Source organism: Mus musculus, chromosome 8 (assembly GCF_000001635.26).
Source record: "Mus musculus strain C57BL/6J chromosome 8, GRCm38.p6 C57BL/6J".
NCBI classification, from domain to species: domain Eukaryota; kingdom Metazoa; phylum Chordata; class Mammalia; order Rodentia; family Muridae; genus Mus; species Mus musculus.
In genome coordinates this window covers 126,354,427-126,366,611 of record NC_000074.6, presented here as the reverse complement: position 1 = coordinate 126,366,611, position 12,185 = coordinate 126,354,427, and the positions used below count along the sequence as shown (strand labels likewise).

General features: G+C 47.4%; 1 protein-coding gene across 6 annotated transcripts in view; it reads right to left on the bottom strand.

Annotated features, from left to right (window-relative positions):
* Slc35f3 (solute carrier family 35, member F3) overlaps positions 1–12,185 on the bottom strand; it is a 257,590-nt gene that overhangs the window by 29,376 nt on the left and 216,029 nt on the right. The window lies entirely within an intron of this gene.

Sequence of the window (12,185 nt, the reverse complement as noted above, 5' to 3'; positions counted from 1 at the left end):
TCCTAGGTTGTACAAGATAAGCCAGCTGAGCAAGCCATGGGGAACAAGCCAGTAAGCAGCATTCCTCTATGGCTTTAGCTTCAGTTCGCTCCTTCTTGCTTGAATACCTGCCCAGTCTTCCTTGTATGATGGACTCTGAGCTGAAAGTATAAACCAAATAAACACTTTCTTCCCCAAGCTGTTTTGGGTCATTGTGTTTATCACAGCAACAGGAAGCAGACTAGGACCAGAGTTCATTTAGCTCATTAGAGAAAATGCTTTCCCGATAATTCTGCAACTGGAGGCTATCTTTGATTTCAAAGCTGAGTGTGTCCTTTTCCCAAGGCTACTTTTCAGACACCAGGGATAATACCAGCAGGAGAGCACTGAAGAAGCTGTGTGAGATTCCCCTCCCCCCCAGCAGCTTGTCTCCTAGCAATGGGTAGGCTGATGCTTGAGGGAGACCTGGGCAGTGCACTCACTGGATGTGTCTCAGTGGAAGGCTGTGGCATTCTCTAAAGCCCAGGGCTCAAAGGGGAGCTTTGCCCAATGAGGTGTCATGGATCCTCCCCACAGCCACTGATGAACTGAGCAGCGGCGCGCTGGACTTACCCATTATGAGTTCTCTGATGGTTAGTGTCATTGTCAGCTTGACAAGATCTAGAAAAGCTTAAAAGACAGGTGTCCCAGCACACCTGGGAGGGGTTTGCTCGTGGGAATTGTATTGAATCAGTTAACTTAGGTGAGTGGCACCATTCCCTGGGCTGTATGAACAGGAGAAAGCAAAGTAGGCCAGGCAAACACTTCACTTACTCACTTACACACACACACACACACACACACACACACACACACACACTCTCTCTCTCTCTCTCTCTCTCTCTTTCTTTCTCCTTTTCCTCCTCCTCCTCGTCCTCCTCCTCCTCCTTCTTCTTCTAGGCCATGGATGTAACTCAAGCTCCCGCCACTGTGGCTTTCCCATCATGAAGGACTATAGCCTTGAACTGTGAGCCAAGACAAGCCCTTTCTCCCTTAAGCTGCTTTCGGCAGAGTATTTCATCACAGTGACAGAAGTAACTAAGACAAGTCCCCCAGGCTTAGTCTGACTTTAATTATTTTGTTACTCAGGTGACTATTTCTTGCTGTCTGGCTTTTCTCAGTGGAGCCTGTGCAATATCTTGTCCTTGTGATCTGTCTGTTACGACCGGCTACAGGAGCCCAGTATGACAGTGCTGGGGCCGGCTGGGACAGTAAGACATGGAAAAGGGCACCCTGTCTCATTAGGAGTCGAGGTGTTTCTCAGCACTGAGCCCAGTTTGCTGAAGCTGTGCATCTGTGGGCATCAGGGGTGAAGGGGCAACCTTCCTTTCCTGCCCACTTCATGAAGCTGCCAGCTGTCTCCTGCAGGGCTCATAGACCCAGGCTGCTCCCAAGCACTTGTAGATTTTCCCTTTGGCACTCTGACAGAACAAGGGCCACATCCCACAATCCCAAGCAGCTGCATCTTCCTGAGGCTCCTTCAGGGACAAGTTAAGGAGCAGTCTGTGTTGTGCTTGACAGCTCTCAATTCATAACTCAGCTCTCTCTCCCATGTTCTTTGTCACACAGATGCTGTACTGAACCAAATCACAGCATCAAAACTTTCCACTACTGTTCCTCTCCCCCAAACTTACAATCTTCCTTGTAGAGATTGGCCCAGAGGATGTCCCTCAGGGCATTTTGCTTGGGGATGGGGGATGGGGGGGGGGTGTTCCCTGAAGGGAGCTCTTAGAAGAGGCTCCTCGTCTCCCTGTACCATCCCTCTCATGTTGGCAATCTCTCCTACACCCTCATATTCTGACTCTTAACAAAGTCCATCTCCATATTCTAAGTGGAAGCTCCTCCTTCTGACACCTTGGTATCTTTAGGTCGCCAAGTATTTATTGTATTGTTTCCATCTAATACCCACCCTCCCACCCGAGGCCCCATCAAGGCCTTCAGACTCTTTCTCCCGATACACTGTATCTTCTGAAGGGGACTGCGGTCAGCCTCCTGGACCGACTGATGCTGCTCTCCCTTAATTTTTAACATCCCGTGCCTAATTCCCCACACCTCCCTGAAGCTTGATAGTGATTTACGTGGTTACCCCTTCCTAATGATCTAATCTTTCTTAGAAGCAGGGTCTTATATCCTGGCCCACCGAGCATCCAGGAAAGCACTTGACTCAGGTCTCTAGTATGTGGGGAGCTGTGAGCAATTGCCATCATGAGCCTCCGCTGTGCCTAACTGGTAAACAAGTAATGTGCGCAGGTGCAAGAGTAAATTCGTGCCAAGTCACTACCCATCCCGGGGCGTAGTAGTGGGGTGATGAGTGAGCAGCTAATCAGGAGCTGACATGTCACATGGAGGGGTATATAAGCAGCATCATTTTCCTTGTTCGTTGTTCTTCTTTCGCAATCAATGCTCTCCCAATAAACGTGTGCAGAAGGATCCTGTTGCAGCGTCATTCTTCCTGGCCAGTTGAGCACGTGCAAGACTAGTAAACGGAACCAAGTGGAGGAGCCGAGCCCAGGGCTGATGTGAGGCTGGTTTTACTCTGCTGGGAGCGCTGGCATTGGTGTAAAGGTTTGTACACACATATCCTAAACTGGAACACTGGTGTAGACAGGGACGTTGAAGATCTGGTTTCATTTCCTGGATTAGTAGTTCTCAACCTTCCTAAAGCTGTGACCCTTCAATAAATGTTCCCCATGTTGTGGTGCCCCCCCCAACCATAAAATAATTATCGTTGCCACCTCATGACTGTCATTTTGCTACTTTTATGAATTGCAGTGTAAATATATAATATGCAGAATATCTGATATGTGACCCCCCAGGCTGAGAACCACTGATCTGGCTGCAGAAAAGATCAGGCTCACAATAGTCATGCTCTGCCCAGGATCTTTGAGATAGTTAGCAGTAGGCTCCTCTGCTATGTAGTAAAGTGTTATTGAAGAGCCCTGTGGACTACAGAGGCCAGGAAGCTTCTCTCTGGGCTTGAGGGTTAGAGGCATACAGATCCATCTCACCAGTCCCCCAGAGAGAGTTTGTAGCATCTGAAGGAAATACTGCCGTCCTCAAGGAGAGAAGTGCCTATGGAATGGAAGGTCCTATGAAGTGACCTTTGGAATAGAAGTGGTTGAACTGTAACTCTCCAAGGTCGACCCTGAAAGACAGATGTGCATCTGTGTGCTTTGACTGTGTACCTGTGTGCGCACATGTATGTGTGTGCCACAGTGCCCACTTTTCTCTGTGTGCTGTGACTGTATATGTGTGCGACAGTGTCTACTTCTGTGTGTGTATGTGTAAAACAGTGCCCACCTCTTCTGTGTGCTATGCCTCTGTGTGCAATAGTGTCCATCTTTTTATATGCTGTGATTGTGTGCCTGTGTGTGTGCAACAGTGTCTACCTCCTGTGTGTGCTGTGCCTCTGTGTGTGTGCAACAGTGTCCACCTCCTGTGTGTGCTGTGCCTCTGTGTGTGTGTGTGTGTAACAGTGTCCATCTCCTCTGTGTATTGTGCCTGTGTGTGTGTAACAGTGTCCACCTCCTCTGGGTGTTGTGCCTCTGTGTGTGTGCAACAGTGTCTACCTCCTCTTTGTGCTGTGCCTCTGTGTGTGTGCAACAGTGTCTACCTTGTCTGTGTGTTGTTACTGTGTGCCTGTGTGTGTGCTGTAGTGTCTACCCTTTCTTCCACCTAGTTTGACACAGGACCACTTGTTCTTTGTTGAGTGAAACACAATAGCCAGCCAGTGACCCTCTGGTAATTTTCCTCTCTGTCATATTGGAATAATGAAATTCCAAACACAGGCTCTTGTATCTGGCTCTACATGAGTTCCAGGGATCTGAATTCAAGTCCTCATGCTTGCATGGCAAATGCTTTACCCACTGAGCTGTCTCTGCAGCCCCTGTGCTGTAGGTTGGAACCCCAGCACTCAGAAGGCAGAGGGAGGAAGAGAGTTTAAGGCCAGCTTGGGCTACCAAGAGTGATTCCTCAAAGAGACAAAGGGTTGTAGATATCCCTCAGAGGTAGAGAGCTTGCCAAGCACGCACGGGGCCCTGGGATTGATTGCTCTGCTGCACTTGAAAAGAGGAAGGGAAGAGAAGAACGAACAAACAAGGAAGGGATGCACATGCTATGGATCCTGCTTCAGGGCGAGCTTTCCTGGCTAGAATTTATGGCCCTGAGTTCTCCCCCTTCTTTCAAATTTTCATTGGAGATGAATGACAATAAAACACATTCTGCCATCTTTCTGGGATCTTCCAACCTTCTTTAAGCCAGGGAAACAAAACTGGGCACACGATGAGAAATCCACTGGCTTCTGCTGATATCCGACTAAGGCTCCCATGGAGAAGGAAGAGTCTGAGAGGATGAGCAGGGTGTGCCTGAGGCAGATGAGCCCTAGCTGTTCTCTGCAACAGACTGTGTGCTCTTGTGCGTAGACTCAAATGCAAGGCCTTTGGGGGTGTGTGTGTATGTGTGTGCTGGACTGTGCATATGTGGTATATGTGCTGGACTCTGTGTGTGTGCTGGACTATGTATGTGTGTGTAAGTGTGTGTATGCACGTGTGCTGGACTCTCTCTCACTCACTCTGTGTGTGTGCTGGACTGTGTGTGTGTTCTGAACTGTGCATGTGTGTGTGTGTGTGTGTGTGCATGTGTGCTGGAATGTGTGTGTTTGTATGTGTGTATATATGTGTGTGTGTGTGTGTGTGTGTGTGTGTGTGTGTGTGTGTGAATTCTCCGCTTCTCATTTCCTAATTGTGTGATCTTGGGAAAATGAATTTTCTTGTATGGACCTCCATTTTGTCATCTTTAAAACAGAAATCCTAAAACTACTTTAAAAAGTTATTATTGTGGTTGAGGAGACGGCAGGGGAGTAAGAGTTCACTGCTAGCATGAGAACCTGAGTTTCGATCTCAGCACCCAGGTAAAACATTGATCATGGCTACACAGCTATAAGCCCAGCCCTAAGAGGGAAGAGTGGAGACAGGGGTATAGCTGCCTTGCTGACTATCAGCTTTGTTTCAGGTTTAGTGAGAGAGACTTGTCTTAAGAGAGTAAGGCAGAGAGTGATCAAATAGGGCATTAATGTCCTCTTTGGCCTCTGTGTTTGCACACACATACACATCTACGCATACACCACACACTATCCTCAGTGTTCACTTAGACATCATTACCAAGGTTCCTGATATGCAGTGAATTAGCTCAAAGCAGGATTTGTAGCTGCTGAGACTACAAATCCTGCTTTGATAGCTATGAAGAAGTCCTTGGTGCTGAGGCAGACCCAGCCATCACAGTGTTTATCACAGACAGCATTTTCTATTGCAGAACACCTAACTCAAGCCAGCTGTGAACAGCAGCTTTGAGGCCTGGGCACCCAGGCCTGCAGTCTTAAGCAGGCTTGAACCTGCTTTTTTAAAAAGTTTTTTTTTTTCTTTTTTGTCCTTTATAGGTCTCTGGAAGTCAGCTGTCTTTCATGGGTAGCACCAACATTGCAGAATCCACACATCTCACTGAAATGAGAAATCCCGCCCAGTGCTCTTTAGTTTTGTGGCGCTATTTGCACTCATACACAGCACCTTCCACAGAGCATCAAGACCACTTAAACCCACAGCTCTTAGTCAGCAGTGGCTTACACAATGCTATGTAATTTGTAGAGCAGCAACATGAAGTATAGATCTATTTTGTATTGAGAGTGTTTGCTTAAGGGGAGTGAATATCCACAGTTCTTGCAAAATCAAGAGTGTGGCTCCCGTTCCAACCCATGCTCTGTCTCAATCCAGCCTGAGGCTACTGGTCACAGAACTGTTTATCCCTAAGTGCCCTAGAGGGACACAGTCGAGCTGTCCTCATCTGCTGACTGAGGTGGGGTATTTTTGGCATTCACAGGCTAACGGCCCCATGAACATTCAAAGTCCCAATCTAGGCAGCAGGAATCCCTTTTATATTAACAAAAGAGCAACAGGATTTGGAAGAGACCGAGAGAGGAGATTGCAAGCTCAGGGCCTTTCTGAGCTAAAGAAAGAGTTCAAGGCCAGCCTGGGCAGCTTAGTGAGACCTTGTCTCAAAATGAAAAGTCAAAAGAGGGCTGGGGAGGTAGCTCTGTGGTAGTGTTTACCCCAAATGTGTGAGACGCTGAGTTTTACTCCCGGCGCCACGATTTGCCCAGGAAGTCACAAATCTCTTTCTGTCTCTGCATTGAGCAGTGCTCCAAAGAACCTTCCACGTGGTCTGTAGAACCGTCCCTCAGAGCTCCCCTCCCCCACATCTGGTTTTCAGCATTGAGGCTGTGCATTAGAAATGACAGTAGATAATGATTTACATGGTTTAAACCGAAGACAGCCCAAGCTACTCAGGCCCAAGGAGGACAGCGTGCACCAGGCCAAAGGCGCGAATGGGACTTCCAGAGTCACAAAGGTTTGTAAATGATTCAAGTAGCTCAATTTTGGAATTAAATCTGCCCACTCTCATTTCCTCCAGAGCTGGTTGCAGGAGACACGCAAGGTTCTAGGAGATCCCTGTGTACAGAGGGCCCTGCCCACCAAGGCGTGTGGGTGAACATTTGGGCTCTGGAAAAGCAGGCTGGGAAGCAGATGGAATGGCCATCCCTGCTCTGTGCTGTGAGATGCATCCACAGTTTGAAGTGGTAGAGGTCAAGGGCAGAGTGGGAGACCACAGGGATAGGTTATTTTCTGGCAGCAGCGGTGGCGGAAGCAGCAGAGGCTGAGGCAGTGGCTGAGACTGTTCTCCATCTGCTGGCTTGGAGGAATTTTTCCTGATGCTCTTCCTCACAGCACGGGAAGAGTTGTCTGGGGAAACACGCAGGGCTCTTCCTCTGATGCACAGCGACTGATAGGAGAATGTGCATCTGGGCACCAGGGCATCCAAGGGGTACCCCAAAGCCTTTACTCTGCCAGGCAGCCTGCTCCACAGGGCTGTGAAGCAGATCCTACTCCGTGGGCTTTGGGAATAATAAAAACAACAGTAAGCAAAGGCTGAGCTTCAGCGGCACTGTCAAGGCCCGCTTCCCGCACCCTGGCTGGGGCTGGAGCTCTGATGCATGGCAGATGAGCCAGGGGTTGGCTGGTTCTGCACAATGCACTGTAATCCTGAGACAAAGTCCACAGGCGTCTTCACACCCAAAGCTCCACAGGGTTGATTCATGGGATCTGACAACATAGGCTCTTTCCCAGCAAGTGGCACTGTCTGTCTGAAGGTCATCCCCATTGTCCTGAGATATTTGCCACTTGGACTGCATCCCAGTTCAAGAGAAAAGCCTGAGTGGCTGACTTTGAATGTGCACATCCCATAACGCAGGTGTATAGATGTCTTACAGGGCCAGCAACTGTCCTAGTGCTTCTTAAACTTCATGTGGTCTGTGTGTGTGTGTGTGTGTGTGTGTGTGTGAGAGAGAGAGAGAGACTCTGTATATGTGTGTGAGCACTCATGTGTGTGCATGAGCGAGTGTGTGTATGAGCAAGTGTGTGTATGAGCAAGTGTGTGCATGAGTGTGTGCGTGTGTGCATGTGCGTGGTGTGTACAGGAATGTGTGTGAGCCTGTGTGCATGAGTATGTTTGTGTGTATGCATGTGTGTGCATATATGCGTGCGTGCGTGCGTGTGTGTGTGTGTGTAGAGGCCAGAATTGATGCTGGCTGTTTTTCTTGCTCAGTCTCCACCTTATCTTTGAGGTATGGTCTCTCATTGAACTTGGAGCTAACCAATTGGCTAGGCTTGTTGACCAGTGAAGGGCAGCAATCTGCATGTCTATACTTCCCCACTACTGGGAGTACAGATCTGAGCAGCTGGAAATTATACTCAGGTCCTTGTTCCTGTATAGAAAACACTTTACTGAGAAATCTACTTAGCTCCCACTACTTTATGAACTCAATATCAGCACCTCCCTAAATCCCTGCCTTCCAATGGAGTATCCCACTAGACACATAGGAGTAATATCCCAGTTGTCCTGGTCAGTTAAAATCCTTGCTGAACAAGTCTGATGATCCAAGTTCTATCCTTGGAACCCAGAGTGGAACCCCAAAACCAGCTCCTAAATGTTGTTTTCTGTCCTCTACATATGTGCTGTAGTGTGTGTGTTACACATATGCCCGTACATACTCACATACACACACACACACGATAAATACATTAATTTTTAAATAATTTAAAAATAGAATTGAGAGGAATCAATTCTGGAGTTGTGGGAGAGCAGAGACAATAGATCACAACCAACAGATCAAAATGACTTCCCTGTGAACAGCCTCGATCTGACCATCTTACTCCATGCACCCCTCAGAAAGCTGTAGAGCTCAGTTAATACCGGTAGCCTCCAGCAGCTCACCAGGGTAACCCTGCTAGTCTCTCTTCCTTGCTCTCCAATAGACCGCCAAAGCCATATTCAGGGAGGGATTCCCAGTAGGACGGCTAAACCACCAGCCACCCCAGTCTCTGAGCTTCCTTTGTTTTGCTAATGTGCTTCCTGACTTGGAGAAAACCTGTAGGCTGAGAACAGCACCTTAATGGGCCCTTCTGTGGCTGAAGCCAGAGAGGGCAGCAGGAGGAGACTCCTTTAGTGATGAGTGAAGCAGACTTAGGAATGGAATGCTGGAGTCTAGCCCTGCCTTGTCCCTCCCATCACAGGTAGGTGCTGACAAGTATTCTGCTGGGATACTGCAAACAGGATTCTCACCTGACAGATGAGTTAACATCAAAGGATGTTGGTGTTAGGAAACCGCACAGTGCCCATCCTGTTCCCCACCGGCTTCTCTGACTCCTGTTGAGCCTTCAAAGATGTTCTAGAAGCTTCTCAGCCTATCTGACTATAGCGGTTGAAGTCTCTCCACTCTAGGATACAGGAGTCCTTGTGTTCTTTCTGTTTCCCCCCCCTTCAGTATAAAGCTTCATTGGAGGATTTACTGCTGTGAGCAGATACCATGACCAACACAACTCTTCGAAGGACAACATTTAATCAGGGCTGGTTTATAGGTTCAGAGGTTCAGTCTCTTATCATCAAGGTGGGAACACGGCAATATCCAGGCAGGCATGACGCAGGAGGAGCTGTGAGTTCTACCTCTTCATCTGAAGGCTGCTAGTGGAAGACTGACTTCCAGGCAGTTAGGATGAGGGTCTTAAAGTCCACACCCACAATGACACACCTATTGCAACAAGACTAAACCTAATAGTGCCACTCGCTGGCCCAAGCATATACAAACCATCACAGAGGTAAACTCACTTTTGCTTTTTTTTCCCTTTGTATTCTGGCAGTACATACAACTCTAGAATATTCTATTAGGATGAACAGCCAATAAATTTTAAACATGAACAGATTTTTTTCAATCAACTTCTATGTGCTACCTCCACACATTTTAAAAAATATATTCACACATTCAGGTATGGGGTAAACGTGTGTGTGGAGGCCAGAGGTCAATGCTGGGTGCCTTCCTCAGTCTTATTTATTTTGGGGGGATGAGGTTTGCTCTGAACTTGAAGCTCACTGATTGGCAAGCATAGATGTTCCCAAGATCCAGGGATCCACCTGTCTCTGCTTCTCTGGATCTGGGATTACTAGTGCAAGCCACCATACCTGGCTTTTTATGTGGACTCTGGGAATTGAACTTGGGCCTTCATGCTTGTTCAGCAGGCACTTTACCCACTGGGCTGGCTCCTGATCTCCACCACCCATCCCTACCTACATTAATTAATGGGTGCATCACTGGGTTATTTAAAAGTCAAGGAATTCTCACTACTCACTGGAATACGGTAATGGGTTGATACAGGGACAATATTTTAGATTTGTGTGTGTGTGTGTGTGTGTGTGTGTGTGTGTGTGTAAGTTTTTAATAACACTGTGGTGGTTTGAAGGAGAATGCTGCCTCCCCGTTGGCTCACAGACTTGCATGGTTGGCTCCCCAGCTGAAGCACTGTTTGGAAGGTTTACAAAGTGTGGCCTTGATGGAGGAGGGATGTTATTGGGAGTGGACAATGAGGTTCCAGAAATCTACACCAGACCCAGTGTCTCTCTGCCTGCTGACTTTGGGTCAGGATGTAAAGCTCTCAGCTACTGTGACACTGTGACAGTGCCTTGCTTCATGCTTCCACCATGATGATAACAGGCTAACCTTCTGAAACTGTAAGCGAGCCTCCAATTAAATGCTTTTTTTTTTTTTTTTTTTTTTTTTTGGTATGGGTTGCCTTGGTTATAGAGTCAGATACTTATGGAACCTGAGGCCTACATCCTGGATGAATGAGGCATTGGGTTTAGCGTAGCTTTTTTTTATTGTTAAATATGACCATGGTCAGGATCACTTTCAATGTACATCACATTTTCTATTTCCATTATGGGTCTCCGAATAGCTGGACAACGGAGCTTCCTTTGGAAGCAAGAGGACATCGTTCAGTGTAGATCCCGGGGACCCCTGTGAATGTTGGTTGGTGGGTGTGACCACTTCCCTGTATTTCTGGCCTCAGAAGGTAGAGACTTGAGAATCTGGAGAGTCTCCAGAGCAAGCTAGCTTTGTTGGGGGAGCTCTGAGTTTGAATGGAAGACGCTGCTTCAAAGATTAAGATGGAAGAGTGGTCAGGGAAGGATCCTGAAGTTAATGTCAAGTTTAGGCCTCCACACCCATGCACAATTGGTTACACGCGTGTCATCACACACGGGTACACATAAACACACTCATGCACAGCACAGACATACACAGGTAGAGAAGAAGACACCTCAATACTAGCAGACACCCAGGGAAACCCTTCCATTTATTTTGCAAAACGAAGCAAGCTTGAGCTGCAGAAGATCAGATGTTCACTAATGTCACCTCCAATGCAACCATGACTGAATTATTAGCATCCTCTTCAGGATCTCAGTAAAAAGTACTTTAGAGACATTCTAACTATCTGCAAATAATAAGGGCCCATGGGTCTGAAGAAATGCTGACATGCTGACAGCCTCTCCTTTTGCTTCCTGCATCTGACAAGACACCCTTCCTCAGAGCAGACATGGCTTCCACAGAGAGTCCCCCCACAGGAGGGGCCACTGGATGTCCTAAGGGAACTCTGTTCTCCCCACACCTTGAAATTTACAGCTAGCCGCCAGCAACTATTTTAGGAAGTCTATAATTTGAACTCCATCCAATTTTTAAGTCTGCAACAAAATTCCAAGGCTGGCTGGCTCAGGCTGTTGCCACAGGAACTCTTGTGCTCAGGGACTATGTGGCTGAGGTGTCTCTTCTTCCTATGGGAGAAGTCACGTGCCACAGGGACCTGGCACCAGTCAGCTGAGTTCTGCGTTAGGTCAGTGTCTCAGTCCTGTTTTCATGGGCTGTGTGACACCTGACTCCCACCTCAAAAGTTCCAGCAGGCGAGCATCGTCTCCACTTGGAATGGAGAGGTACCACGTGGAACGCTCTCCAAGGGTGAGACAGAGGGTTACTTCTCCTTTGCTATCCTTCAGAAGCCATTTGACCTTTGCTCAGAATCTAGATGGGCGGGGCTGGCCAGCACGGGGGTCCTGAGTGGGCCATGAGCCATATGGGCAAGCAATGGCTTCTGTAAGCACCCAGAAGAGGGGTGTAAAGGGGAAACTGGACAGCAGTCGCTCTGTCTAGAGTGTATCATGCTGCCACATAGAACCCCAGTGGAGCAGACCACTTGTCACACACTAGTCCTTTCTTTGCCCCACTGTACCTATAACTTGTAGCATACCTACCTTGTAAATGGCTTGCTGGATCGTAGCTTTTAGCCGAGAGACTCTAGGCCTATAGGATTATAGTTTCTACAAATCCTTAGTATCTTACTTGACTTTTGAAAACAGCATGTGACAATTAAAATAAGAGCATTTAAGTGTCTGTGTCTGACAGACAGATTTAACAGAACATGTTGTCATTTGTTGTAGCTGCATCAGGCTTCTGTCTGACTTTGTGACTTTAATATGCTCTGATGGTCCTTCTGTCTCTGTGTCTACACTTTTACGGACTGGCTGCCTTCCTTTATGTATTTATATTTTTTTAAAGCAGCTATCTTTAACATTTAAACAATTTTTTCCTTATGTTTTTCTTAAGCCTAGATCTGACTGGTACTGCTGACTTATACTCTTTATCTTTTTTTAATTAATTAATTTATTAGATATTTTCTTTATTTACATTTCAAATGTTATCCCCTTTCCTCATTTACCCCCCGAAAACCTCCCTATCC